The 13,632-nt window shown below is 45.4% G+C and overlaps 1 long non-coding RNA gene across 2 annotated transcripts; it reads right to left on the minus strand.

Moving 5' to 3' along the window:
* Nucleotides 1-8,353: 8,353 nt before the first annotated feature.
* LOC139835035 (uncharacterized) lies at nt 8,354-13,130 on the minus strand. 2 transcript variants are annotated; one of them, XR_011750742.1, is made up of 4 exons: nt 12,525-13,130; nt 12,126-12,426; nt 9,184-9,657; nt 8,354-8,949 (listed from the first exon to the last, which is right to left on the minus strand). It is a non-coding gene; the product is annotated as an uncharacterized lncRNA (long non-coding RNA). The 2 variants fall into 2 exon arrangements; XR_011750741.1 differs by having other exon boundaries at nt 8,354-9,657.
* Nucleotides 13,131-13,632: the final 502 nt, after the last annotated feature.

Here is a 13,632-nt window from a genome sequence, read left to right on the forward strand (position 1 = left end):
AATTCAAGATATGGCTCCAAGTCGGTGTCATGATAGTCTCATAAGTTGATCTTTGGTTGACTAAGATTTAGAGCATGCAAACAAATGAAGAATTCTTTATACACCTCAAGATAGTATGATAGAGCATGAGAAGATACAAGGTTGACCAATACAAAGAGTGAAGAATAAATTTAGAGCATGAAGAATGCGCCACGTGAAGTCATGTGGTATGGTAAGCCTTTTCAATTATGCTTTATGAACTAACCCATCATATATGTGCCCTTGTGTTGTCTATGTGGGTTAGGTATCTTTTCATGAGCATGCATCAATAGTGAGATCTCATATAGCCCATGAGAGGATAACATCAAGTGATGATCGTCATCAAGGTTGAGTTGGGCAAGTTCAAGTTGAGCATCTCAAGAGGATCATATGCTTGAAGCTTGCCGTCCATTTGGTGATAATGGACATGTGAAGATGTGCATCGATGGAGCTTTCCCATCATGGTGTATGGGGGAGCATGTGTGAGTCTTCACGAAGCAACAATGATCAAGTGAGGCATTTCGGCTTGAGTGGAACTTGAAGAGTTATCATCAAGATCAAGCGGGATGCGCAAGGCAAAGGTATGGCCTTGCTAGGATTTCCTTTTACCGGTCTCAAGGTAGTTGTTGGGAGACCGGATTATAGGATAGATTGCCGCACTATCAAGAGGGGCTTTCGGTTGGGTAACTTGATCACATCGTCTTAGGGAGCCCAATCCTTTGCATACTTTGCATATCCATATTGCTTCTTGATATTTCTCTGTGTGAGGTTCTTGATCTTGTTTCTAGCTTTTCAACAAGCCCAAGTTTATCGAAAACGGAATCCGCATGCATCTTCTATTGCGTTTTCGAGTTTGGACGTCTTTACCGTTTCTTGACGCTGGGAGACTTCCTCTCTAGAATCATCTAAAAATATTCTGTGAGGAGTCTCAATATTTCCAATAATTTTGGGGTTCTATTTGTCGTTATCTTTCCAACAAAATTGGTTTCATGTCAATCGGAGTTCGGGAGCATTTTCTGTTTTAAAAGAAAAAGAAAATGTTTTGGCCTGAAGCAATTCCCGGCCCACCGCCCGGCAAGGCCGAGCCTGCCACCGGCCCATTCGGTGCGCACAGGCCGCTGGGCTCGTGCACACCGGCCCGCTCCAGGTGTTCCCCGGCCCTTGTCTGGCTCCTGGCCCGGTGGCCGTCGGACCGTCCGGCCCAGCGCCCGGTCGACCGGCCCACCCTCCGGTTGGGCCCTTTTGGCCGCTGCGTGGCTCGCCTGCCACAGCCCGGCCTGTCAGCCGGCGCTGCCGGCCTGTGCGCCGGCCTGTCCAGCGCCCGGCCCGGTGGACATGCTGGGTCGATTTTTTTGCCCGTTTTCTCACCCAACGGTTCTATTTTTTCCTAGACTATAAATAGGCCTTCTTCCACCTTGGGCTGGATAAGTTCTTCCACTCTCTCTCCTCCATTGTTGACTTTGAAGAACTTGCCCTATCTCTTGATTCCCCCCATGATTCTTGCTCATTCTTGAGGGATCTAAGAGAGGATAAGTTCTTGAGGGATGTAACTTTTTCCCACGATCATTTTGATATATTATACGTTTTTTTCCGACGTCGTAGGCAAAAGTTAATGCCATTGTACCTATTTCTAAACTTTTTATGCAAAAAAAATCGAAATTCAAATTTGTTAATTTTCCCAAATAGTAGGTTGCGTAACATACAGGAATGTTAAAAGATTTTATTTTTTGAATTTTCTATCATTTTCTTTTCTATTTTACAGAGTTAAAAAAGGCGATCCACGGGGGGGGGGGGGGGGGGCGGGGGGGGGGTACGTAGGGAGCAGAAGACCTTTAGCACCGGTTCGTAACACGAACCGGTGCTAAAGGGTGCGCGGCTAACACCAACCCTTTAGCACCGGTTCGTGGCACGAATCGGTGCTAAAGGTCCCGCACGAACCGGTGCTAATGCCGCGGCTGGTCCCCTGGACGTCCAGACCGCACGAACCGGTGCTAATGACCCCTTTAGCACCGGTTCGTGCCAAATCCGGTGCTAATGCTCTTTGGAGCAAAAAACCAAAGCCCTCTTTTCTACTAGTGGACGATCATGTTTAACTAAATTCCTACCGATTCATCGCGTTCGGACAGAAGCTAGCAAAAGGGAGAAAATTAACAGCCACGCTTGGCTCTCCAAGTCTTCATGGCTCTAACTGCTAGTGACAATGATGGATGCACCATGGGCAGCAATGCTTCGATGTTGCCGTTCCACTTACTACTCGCTACTATTCTGCTGGACTTTTGTTATTTCGTCGATGAATAATGGCAGCCCTACCATCAGACTACCGCATCATCAGTTCATCACAGATGGCTGCAGCGAGTCTCTCCCGAACTCTCGATGAGGAGGGGCAAAATCGAAAACTCTCGATCAGCACCAATCTTTTAGAGCAGGCTGATTAAACTAATGGCGTTGGGTGGTGAGTGTCATGAGAGGCTAAACTACACATGCAGGCCGACACCTCGGGGAATAAACAAGCGCCCCTCTCCTCCCCTCTTTCTGTCGGTGGAGGAGATTAACAGTGGTGCACGCGATTCATAGATGATTAGCGCGCGCGAGGCCACCGACTAACGCTGTCGGACCCCCGTCGACGTCCCGCCGGTTGGTGCCGTTACCTGGACGTACCAACAACCCCGTCGCGTGATAGCACTACCAAATTCCAGAGCCATCGTTTTTCTATTCCTGTTTTTTTGTTGTTCATCGGTTAGTGTTACCTAGCGAGCCAACTGTGCTAGCATCAAGATCTCTCCAGCTGTATGTGTGTGTGCGTAGTCTGTTGCCTAGCTCTAACAACCTCGTGGACATGTTCTTTTCTGTCTCTTTTTTTTCTCTTGTTGATGATTATTGGGAAGGGCATGGAATGAATGGGGTTTATTGTAGCTGATTGCTGACAGTGTGGTCCGCATGGCAGTGAGTGCAGGGAATGTGACAGTCCGCATGGTTGAATAGCTCTGGGGGGTGGATGCGCATGTGCATGGCTTGCGGGTGGAAACTAATCTCTGGACATTGTACAAGATCAGTTAAGGCTCAGCACTGAAAACTGGGCTCTTAAGTGTGAAACATGCGAGATGTCTCATGTACCAGCGAGGGAAATGATGAACTCTTCTGAATTTTCAAGCTAGCTAGTCCTGGCTGCAGATTGTCAAATGGTTTTAAAGCTAATGGCACCAAGGAATTGAAGATTCTGTGGCGAGAACCTGGTCTTGTAAGCTCTTTTGCAGCGATATACAAATAACATGGGAAGTTTTGTATATGGTAGTGACAAATAAATTGTTGTAATATGTTACATTGATACTAGTTTGGACATATATACAAATAAAATTCAATCTCAATTAGGCTAAGAATTTATTAAGAGGTAGCACAATGGTTTAGAAGAATTATATACTGGTTTTAGATGAGTTCGGAAGCTTAACATTGCGATGGATTCTACAAACGAAACGTTGAGTACATCATTGTTATGACAATAACTAAAGAGGGTGTTTGAGTCAATAATGTTCTTTTAGAACTTGGTGTAGTTTCGAGAGTGTCAGAACTAAGCTATATTGTATGCGACAATATTGGTAACATAAATCAGACCGAGGAATTAAGGTTCCAACAAACATATACAAATGTCAGCTAATTGGAAATGAGTGATGCGGGTAGACGCAAATATTTTGCAAAGTACATACGGATCTAAATGTTGCAGACCCGTTGACGAAACCTCTTCACAAGCTAAGCATGATCAACACCAAAAGACAATAGGTGTTAGATTTTTGCCAAATGTAAACTAGTTTATTTGTAGTCTAGTGCAAGTGGCAGACTGTTGGAGATTGTAAGGGTATATTGCTCCTATGTGTGGTTTTGGTAATTAATGACAACCCCTATGGACTAATGCTTTCATTGAGTTTATATGAACATAGGTACTACTTGTAGTCCATGTGTTGGATTCAAGTATGGATGCCATGAAGATAAAGATACACCTTGAGTATTGGCATCAACATCATCGATTTGAAGACATATATGTGATATGATCAAGAAGAAGAAATGAAGATGGAGTTCTTATGTAGAACTCAATATTAGCCATGCTCTAGCTTATGTGTTAAGCAATGAATGATCAATATCTTGAGTGCTTGATTCCAAGTGAAGAATTCAAGATATGGCTCCAAGTCGGTGTCATGATAGTCTCATAAGTTGATCTTTGGTTGACTAAGATTTAGAGCATGCAAACAAATGAAGAATTCTTTATACACCTCAAGATAGTATGATAGAGGATGAGAAGATACAAGGTTGACCAATACAAAGAGTGAAGAATAAATTTAGAGCATGAAGAATGCGCCACGTGAAGTCATGTGGTATGGTAAGCCTTGTCAATTATGCTTTATGAACTAACCCATCATATATGTGCCCTTGTGTTGTCTATGTGGGTTAGGTATCTTTTCATGAGCATGCATCAAAAGTGATATCTCATATAGCCCATGAGAGGATGACATCAAGTGATGATCGTCATCAAGGTTGAGTTGGGCAAGTTCAAGTTGAGCATCTCAAGAGGATCATATGCTTGAAGCTTGCCGTCCATTTGGTGATAATGGACATGTGAAGATGTGCACCAATGGAGCTTTCCCATCATGGTGTATGGGGGAGCATGTGTGAGTCTTCACGAAGCAACAATGAACAAGTGAGGCATTTCGGCTTGAGTGGAACTTGAAGAGTTATCATCAAGATCAAGCGGGATGCGCAAGGCAAAGGTATGGCCTTGCTAGGATTTCCTTTTACCGGTCTCAAGGTGGTTGTTGGGAGACCGGATTATAGGATAGATTGCCGCACTATCAAGAGGGGCTTTCGGTTGGGTAACTTGATCACATCATCTTAGGGAGCCCAATCCTTTGCATACTTTGCATATCCATATTGCTTCTTGGTATTTCTCTGTGTGAGGTTCTTGAGCTTGTTGCTAGCTTTTCAACAAGCCCAAGTTTATCGAAAACGGAATCCGCATGCATCTTCTATTGCGTTTTCGAGTTTGGACGTCTTTACCGTTTCTTGACGTTGGGAGACTTCCTCTCTAGAATCATCTAAAAATATTCTGTGAGGAGTCTCAATATTTCTAGTAATTTTTGGGGTTCTATTTGTCGTTATCTTTCCAACAAAATTGGTTTCATGTAAATCGGAGTTCGGGAGCATTTTGTGTTTTAAAGGAAAAAAGAAAAGGTTTTGGCCTGAAGAAATTCCCGGCCCACCGCCCGGCAAGGCCGAGCCCGCCACCGGCCCATCCGGTGCGCACCAGCCGCTGGGCTCATGCACACCGGCCCGCTCTAGGTGTTCCCCGGCCCTTGTCCGGCTCCTGGCCCGGTGGCCGACGGACCGTTCGGCCCAGCGCCCGGTCGACCGGCCCACCCTCCGGTTGGGCCCTTTTGGCCGCTGCGTGGCCTGCCTGGCCGGCTTGTCGGCCCGGCTGGCTGCCGGCTTTGTGCGCCGGCTTTGTCAGCCAGCCCGGTGGACCGGCTGGGTCGATTTTTTTGCCCTTTTTCTCACCCAACGGTTCTATTTTTCCCTAGACTATAAATAGGCCTTCTTCCACCTTGGGCTGGATAAGTTCTTCCACTCTCTCTCCTCAATTGTTGACTTTGAAGAACTTGCCCTATCTTTTGATTCCCCCCATGATTCTTGCTCATTCTTGAGGGATCTAAGAGAGGATAAGTTCTTGAGGGATGTAACTTTTTCCCACGATCATTTTGATATATTATACGTTTTTTTCCGACGTCGTAGGCACAAGTTAATGCCATTTTACCTTTTTCTAAACTTTTTATGCAAAAAATTTCGAAATTCAAATTTGTTAATTTTCCCTAATAGTAGGTTGCGTAAAATACAGGAATCTTAAAAGATTTTATTTTTTGAATTTTCTATCATTTTATTTTCTATTTTACAGAGTTAAAAAAAGGTGATCCAAGGGGGGGGGGGTGCTGGAGGTGCGTGGGGAGCAGAAAAACCTTTAGCACCGGTTCGTAATACGAACCGATGCTAAAAGGTAGACCTTTAGCACCGGTTCGTAACTGGTGCTAAAGGGTTCGCGGCTGATGCCAACCCTTTAGCACCGATTCGTGGCAAGAACCGGTGCTAAAGGTCCCGCACGAACCGGTGCTAATGCCGCGGCTGGTCCCCTGGACGTCCAGACCGCACAAACCGGTGCTAATGACCCCTTTAGCACCGGTTCGTGCCAAATCCGGTGCTAATGCTCTTTAGAGCAAAAAACCAAAGCCCTCTTTCTACTAGTGGACGATCAGGTTTAACTAAATTCCTATCGATTCATCGTGTTCGGACATAAGCTAGCAAAAGGGAGAAAATTAACAGCCACGCTTGGCTATCCAAGTCTTCATGGCTCTAACTGCTAGTGACAGTGATGGATGCACCATGGACAGCAATGCTTCGACGTTGCCGTTCCACTTACTACTCGCTACTATCCTGCTGTACTTTTGATATTTCATCGATGAATAATGGCAGCCCTACCATCAGACTACCGCATCATCAGTTCATCACAAATGGCTGCAGCGAGTCTCTCCCGAACTCTCGATGAGGAGGGGCAAAATCAAAAACTCTCGATCAGCACCAATCTTTTAGAGCAGGCTGATTAAACTAATGGCGTTGGGTGGTGAGTGTCGTGAGAGGCTAAACCACACATGCAGGCCGACACCTCGGGGAATAAACAAGCGCCCCTCTCCTCCCCTCTTTCTATCGGTGGAGGAGATTAACAGCGGCGCACGCGATTCACAGATGATTAGCGCGCGCGAGGCCACCGACTAACGCCGTCGGACCCCCGTCGCCGTCCCGCCGGTTGGTGCCGTTACCTGGACGTACCAACAACCCCGTCGCGTGATAGCACTACCAAATTCCAGAGCCATCGTTTTTCTATTCCTATTTTTTTGTTGTTCATCCGTCAGTGTTACCTAGCTAGCCAACTGTGCTAGCATCAAGATCTCTCCAGCTGTGTGTGCGTAGTCTGTTGCCCAGCTCTAACAACCTCGTGGACATGTTCTTTTCTGTCTCTTTTTTCTCTTGTTGATTATTATTGGGAAGGGCATGGAATGAATGGGGTTTATTGTAGCTGATTGCTGACAGTGTGGTCCGCATGGCAGTGAGTGCAGGGAATGTGACAGTCCGCATGGTTGAATAGCTCTGGGGGGTGGATGCGCATGTGCATGGCTTGCGGGTGGAAACTAATCTCTGGACATTGTACAAGATCAGTTAAGGCTCAGCCTGAAAACTGGGCTCTTAAGTGTGAAACATGCGAGATGTCTCATGTACCAGCGAGGGAAATGATGAACTCTTTTGAATTTTCACACTAGCTAGTCCTGGCTGCAGATTGTCAAATGGTTTTAAAGCTAATGGCACCAAGGAATTGAAGATTCTGTGGCGAGAACCTGGTCTTGTAAGCTCTTTTGCAGCGATATACAAATAACATGGGAAGTTTTGTATATGGTAGTGACAAACAAATTGTTGTAATATGTTACATTGATACTAGTTTGGTCATCTATACCTAACTAGCCGAGTCGCCCGCCCATTTGCGCGGCTAGACTTACTATGTACTTTTTGGGGGAAATTTCCCTCTAGCTATCTGATGTCACAATCAACTCAGCTGAACAATTAACTCGTTTTACTATGTATTTCTATATTGCATTTGTGCTTAACTTTTGCCAGCTATTTGATCTCATGATGAAATATTGATCAATTTAATTAGCCACCTATTAGATGTCGTATAGATTGTAGCCAACTGTAATTAAGTCTTGAAAATATGACCAGATTCATTGCCAAATTATACCTTATAGGTGAATTTTTCGTCGATTTCTAACAAATGGAAGACTGGCACGAATCCATTTATAGGCTTTCAAAACAATTTTCATAGTTTTCCCTCTTCGATCGGCTCTACATCCCCCAACGTATCTTTTCAGCATTAGGATTTTCCGTAATTTCTTACCACAAAGTAAACAATCAATATACATCATGTATGTAAGTACTTCTTCCGTGTGAAACTGGTCCATCTTTAGCATAGGCGGACAAAAGAGATTCATAGTATTCAGTTCAATACCCATTACTTCTGTAAAAGAATATATAGAACGTATACTCCTTCTATGTTAAAAAAAGTGTCTCGGTCTTTTTAGATAATGATGTATCTACAATTAAAATGAATATAGATACATAACAATCTAGTTATCCAATATGCCCATTGCATCTCGACCAATAGTTGTAAAAGAAATATCGACCCGAAGGTCATGTTTCGCGTCGGATAATTTTTCCAGTCATTTGAATACTCATTGTCAATATTTGTGCCTGTTGTTATAAACCATCAAACAATCACGATCGATAATGCAAATGTTTCATGTCTATGGACGAACACGGTACCCTTTTTTGTCTTAAACTCCTATGTGACCTCCATGACGGGTGCGCATTCATTTATTGGTCGACGTCCTGGACAAACACTGTTACTTCTCTAATCAGATGGGCTGGCTTCTTACACGCATGAATGCCTCTCTTCTATTTAAATTGTTCTGGTTAAGCGGTGTCCATCTATGCCCACTTAAACTCAGGCTGCAAGCGAGACGTCCTGTTAGTTTTCTTGTCAATGCACGATCTTCAGCGGCAGTGGCGGCAAGGCATGAAGCGGCCGGCGTCATGCTGGTCTGCTAGTCAATACGCACGATCTCTTGCAGCGGAAGGAAGTACATGAAGCGGCTCCCCTTTCTTCGTTGATTGTTTTCATGCCGAGCTGGTCGTCGTCGGCAGCGACAAACACATGAAGCGGCTCAGCTTGTCGGCGGCGGCGTCGACATCAAGCGGCCGGGCGAGGTGCGGGCTCGCGGCAACGTGACCCTTAGAAGCAACATCTTCGCCATGTTGTTGAGCTAGTAGGCGGCGGCAGCGCCGGATCACCTGAGGAATTCACATGCGCATGTAGTCATGTACGTATGCATGTACCTGACCTGACACATCATGGTGCCATAAGAATGACGTTGACGTTGTAGTTCTGTCCATCAATCTGTTACTTCCCTTTTCAGGAGTTTCATGTTCGGGGCCGCTCGATGGAGAAAATCGCGTGAAGCCATGAACTTTGTGACAACCAAATCAACGATGACGGGGATAACATGGCTGGAAGGGATTACGGACCTCGTCCAGCGACGGCGAAGCGCGAAAAAGAGTACGCGCAGCAAGCCTCCACCGGCACCCTGTCACTCATGTTTCCTTTTGTATCTTCATGAAATCATCTGGATGAACAACACAAAGCAAGATCGTGAGTGGTCTCGCCATCGTCGCCTTGGATTTGTGAGAAACTTTATACGGGGCTGTTAATTCAAAGCTCCATCGATCCTAAATTCTCGCCGCTGTTGCTTCGTCGGAGGTAGATCGCCAATATGGCCTCGCCGCCATCGCCTCGAATATATGAGATTCTATGCTGGACTGTTGCCGAGGGACGATGCCATCACCAGATTCACTCTTCGTTGCTGTGCGTCTCCGGTCTTGGCAAACCACACGGCCATCACCCCTTCAGATCTCGATCTTTTTCCGCCGCCATGCGCAGCCCCCGCAGACGTCAACACATTAGTAGTTGATCCGAAAAGGCCGAACGGTATCTTGCCTTACCTGAGCAAATAAATAGGAGTTGTTGAGATAAATAAATAGAAGTTGTTCAGATAAATGTGGAGTTTATATTACGCACGGCACAATCAACTCTTAATCTTAACGGCGGACTTCTGGTTAACCGGTTGTATTTTCATCGCTAACGTGAGGCGTATATTTTTTTAATCTGAGGCGTTCGTTTCTATTGCACAATCTTTGATTAATCTAAGCCATTCATTGTTTGTTGTTTTAATAATATAATAGATAGATAGATAACTAGTAAAAGGACCCGTGCGTTGCACCGGGAAAAACAAGTTCTCAAACGCTACAACAAATAATCTGTGCTAGTCACATCTTCTAATATTCATTATGACCAACATAATCATACCTAATAAGATTAGATTGTAAGCCCTTAACCGCACCGAATTGTAATAGTACCACATAATGATTGTGTGCTCCATCCTTAAATTTTATTGAAATACGAAATCAAACAAATTTACAGCTAGTGCACATAAAATATGTATGCTAATGGGTCCAAGATTTAGTATTAAAATCAACCACACGACTCACATAATATAGAATATGGGCAATGTATATATGTCTCTATATATCCATTTATATAGTTCTTTGATAAATTTGAGAATGTGTTTTTGTTAATTCTCGTTGGCTAAATTGCTTTTTTGTTAGTTTTCATATTGTTATTATTTTATAAGATCACTCTAATAATTTGAGTGGACAAGTTTGGTCTAATTATTTCACAAAAAACCAACGAAATTCTAGATAGAAAAATTCCAGCAAACCAAAATCACTCAGACTTGCCCATTTTCATTTCCGCTAGGGACTGCTGTTTGTGCATTTTTTTTGTAAAATTGATTTTCTACTATTTGAAATTTCGCTGTTTTTTTTTAAATTAGAGTGCTTTGTGCACTGAAATTTGTTTTTTACTTCCCGGCTTCCCGGTAATGTTTCCTTTGAAAGTTTTACCAAATTTTTTTGCATGGCCTGCATCTGAACCCCACGATCTTATTATCACAGTATTATTATTAGGAGTACATACTATTCACAAATAAAGACGGCTATAAAAGATTCAGATGATATTAGCACAGACAATGAGTGGAATTCCAATAAAATGAGAAACGACCACAAATACAGAGTAGGAGCTACTTAGTCCAGCTGCCTACATCCGGTTCACATCGAAATGGACATTCTAGATGATGTTCAGCCGTAATAAAAGCATGCTTGAGAACATTGATTTTCCTAGAAACAAACATCAACTTAGTGAACTTTTTGCTTTCGAGGGGATCTCAATGAGATCGTTCGGACTGGCCCATGTTCAACGGACTGGTAGCCCATAAACAACGGTCCGTTGGCACATGTGAAGACCGGCAGTGTTGTCAGCAGCCCATTAATCACGGGCCCCCGCACCTGAGCCCAGAGTTGTGCCAATCTTCTTTTCTTTATTATTAAATAGGAAAAATACCCGTGCGTTGCATCAGGAGAGGGAAAAGATCGCGTCATTAAAAGTTAAGTATTTTCACAGGCATTTTTTTTTTTTTTTTTTGAGCGGGGTTCACAGGCATATTTCATATAAAAGTACAAAATAAGAGGCTAAATAACAGAATTCTAAGAGGCACTCCATCGGTCCAACCTCCAATGCATAAATTTTGAAGATCGTCAGCTTACATGTTTGCACACAAAATAATTAACGAATTCTAGCTGCTCGTTCAGTGAACATAGCTGACATTATAGATCAAATAGAAGAAATGGTCTGATCAGACAACATTCATCCATCATAACGCTATAGAGTTCAGTCCAGTACAGAGTGGATATCCATATTTTCGTTTCGCTAAGCAAGCTTCTGTGGGTATGTCATTTCTCTCATTATTGGCTCCTAAGTTTCCAGCACAAACACCAACGGAATCATACTTACTATGCATAACTAATCAGTATGCATGTACTCGTTGGTATACATGGCACACCTCGAGCTAATAATAAAGGTAAACATTCTTCAGGATACCTGCTTAATTTCTTTTAGGATGATACTATAACTTCCTTCTTATTGAATACTTACCACAGATGGAAGAAAAATAAAACATAGAGTAGAATACAGCTAGTTTGTTCTCATGAAGAACATATCGAATTAGATGCTTTATTTCTTCCCACTTACATGAGCAGAATAATTATGTTCTACCCATGTTTGAAAGTTACTAATTTGTGTTTCCTACATCACCGAAACATGAACCAGATTATTCATTGGTATAACTCCCAGTCCAACACACTTCAGATAGTAGATAAGCCATCTCAGATGGACTTGCATGTAAGCTAAAACACATATGTACCACCAGGACCTTCAGATAGATTTACATACGTATGTAAGCTAAAACACATATGCACCACGGGCACCTTCTGATAGATTTAATATGCACGTAAGTAATTTAATTTCCGTGATACTGTAGGCAGACAATAATTGTGCAAGATTAAAGAAGGAATACCTGGAAGGAATCGATCTAACCGGAAAGCAGCATCCTCTTGAATTGCAGCCACGGTGCTTGAATTAGAAAGTTATTCTGTAGCCAATGCTGCCAATGCTGAAGCAGCATGAATTCCATCAACTGGCTGCAGCAGCTCATCATTTGATAAATTCAACGAAGTTGATGCTCTGTATTGGCTTGGCCTAGATAGATAGCATGACTGCAGTGCAGGTAAGGGCAGCAAACATTGCAGGCGACCATCCGGGGCGGCATTTTTCTTAATCAGAGATACAATCATACGGCAATTCACTTGGTTGGAATCCTGCATTAGATGCAAACGAAAGTACATGAGGCATTGCAACAGTTTCAGGATTCATGCAACTCAAGATTTTCAACGCGAGGAACGGAGCGCAGACTTACCAGCGGCGTCACCAACTCGGGTCAACAAATCGACTGAAATCCCCCTCTTCTCCCCAACACCACAACCGTGGAACTGGGATCCAAATCCCCACCAGGCTGACTTCTTTCCCTCAAAGACGCAATTCTGGCCTTATGGGATTGACTGGCCTTGCCTCGCAGAAGATGAACCTCGATATATCCTCATTCTTCTCCATGGCCAGTTCAAGAAGCACTCTCCAAAGGCCATCAGGGATGAGAACGGCCTCGAGGACCGAGGTCACCGGGACCGACAGCGCAAATCTGGTCCAAGAGCACGACCCGTTGGCCTTCAGCGTCACCACGTATTCCGTCCGCGCGGCCATCTCTGAGGTGGGAGGCGGCATAGTCGAGGCAGCGCCTGAGGTCGGGACTCCAAGATGCATTCCCATCTCGCCGGGTAACAGGGTTCCTCCCGGCTTCTCCCGGCCTCCCGATGGACGGCGCCACTCACCTTGGGTGCGGGGTTCGCCCCTCTTGATGGTCATGCGTGCGGAGAGCTACAGCCCATGAGCCCGTTTCTTCCGGCGGCGGGGCGCAGGGAGATGGATTGAGCTGCGATACGGAACCATCAGTCTACGCGACAGAGGAGGATTGTCTGGTGAGAGAGCGTGAGCGAGGAAGCGCCGGCCGTCCCTCCGCGCGCCGGCCGCCCGCCCCTCCGGCGGCGGCCCCCCTCCCTCTCTCCCCGGCGGCCGTCTCCGCCTCCGCCCCGTGCTCCCCCATGGCGGCGTCCGTGGCAAGATCTAGGCGGTGGTCCGACATGGTGGACGAGGAGGACGACGACCTCCTTGATTCGGAGGGCTCCTCGTCCCGCCGCTCCTACTCCGACGTGGTGAGGGATGGGACTCCCAGCCCGGCTCGCGAGGGGTCTCCCTCGTCTCCGGTGGTGGCTCCGGTGGTGGCTCGCCCTCCACCTGTTCGACAGATGGCCTCTGTGGTGATTCGCCCTGCGCAGCAGCGGGCGGATGGTGGTGTGGCTGTTCGTGGTGATGGTGGTAGGAGGCCGCTGTCGAAGCGCCAGCGCCGCCGTGAGCCTCTGCCTTCCCTGACGGTGCCGGCCGGTGTGCCGGCGGGCCTGGCCGGCCTCTGC

The sequence above is a fragment of the Lolium perenne genome, chromosome 1 (assembly GCF_019359855.2).
Source record: "Lolium perenne isolate Kyuss_39 chromosome 1, Kyuss_2.0, whole genome shotgun sequence".
Classification (NCBI taxonomy): domain Eukaryota; kingdom Viridiplantae; phylum Streptophyta; class Magnoliopsida; order Poales; family Poaceae; genus Lolium; species Lolium perenne.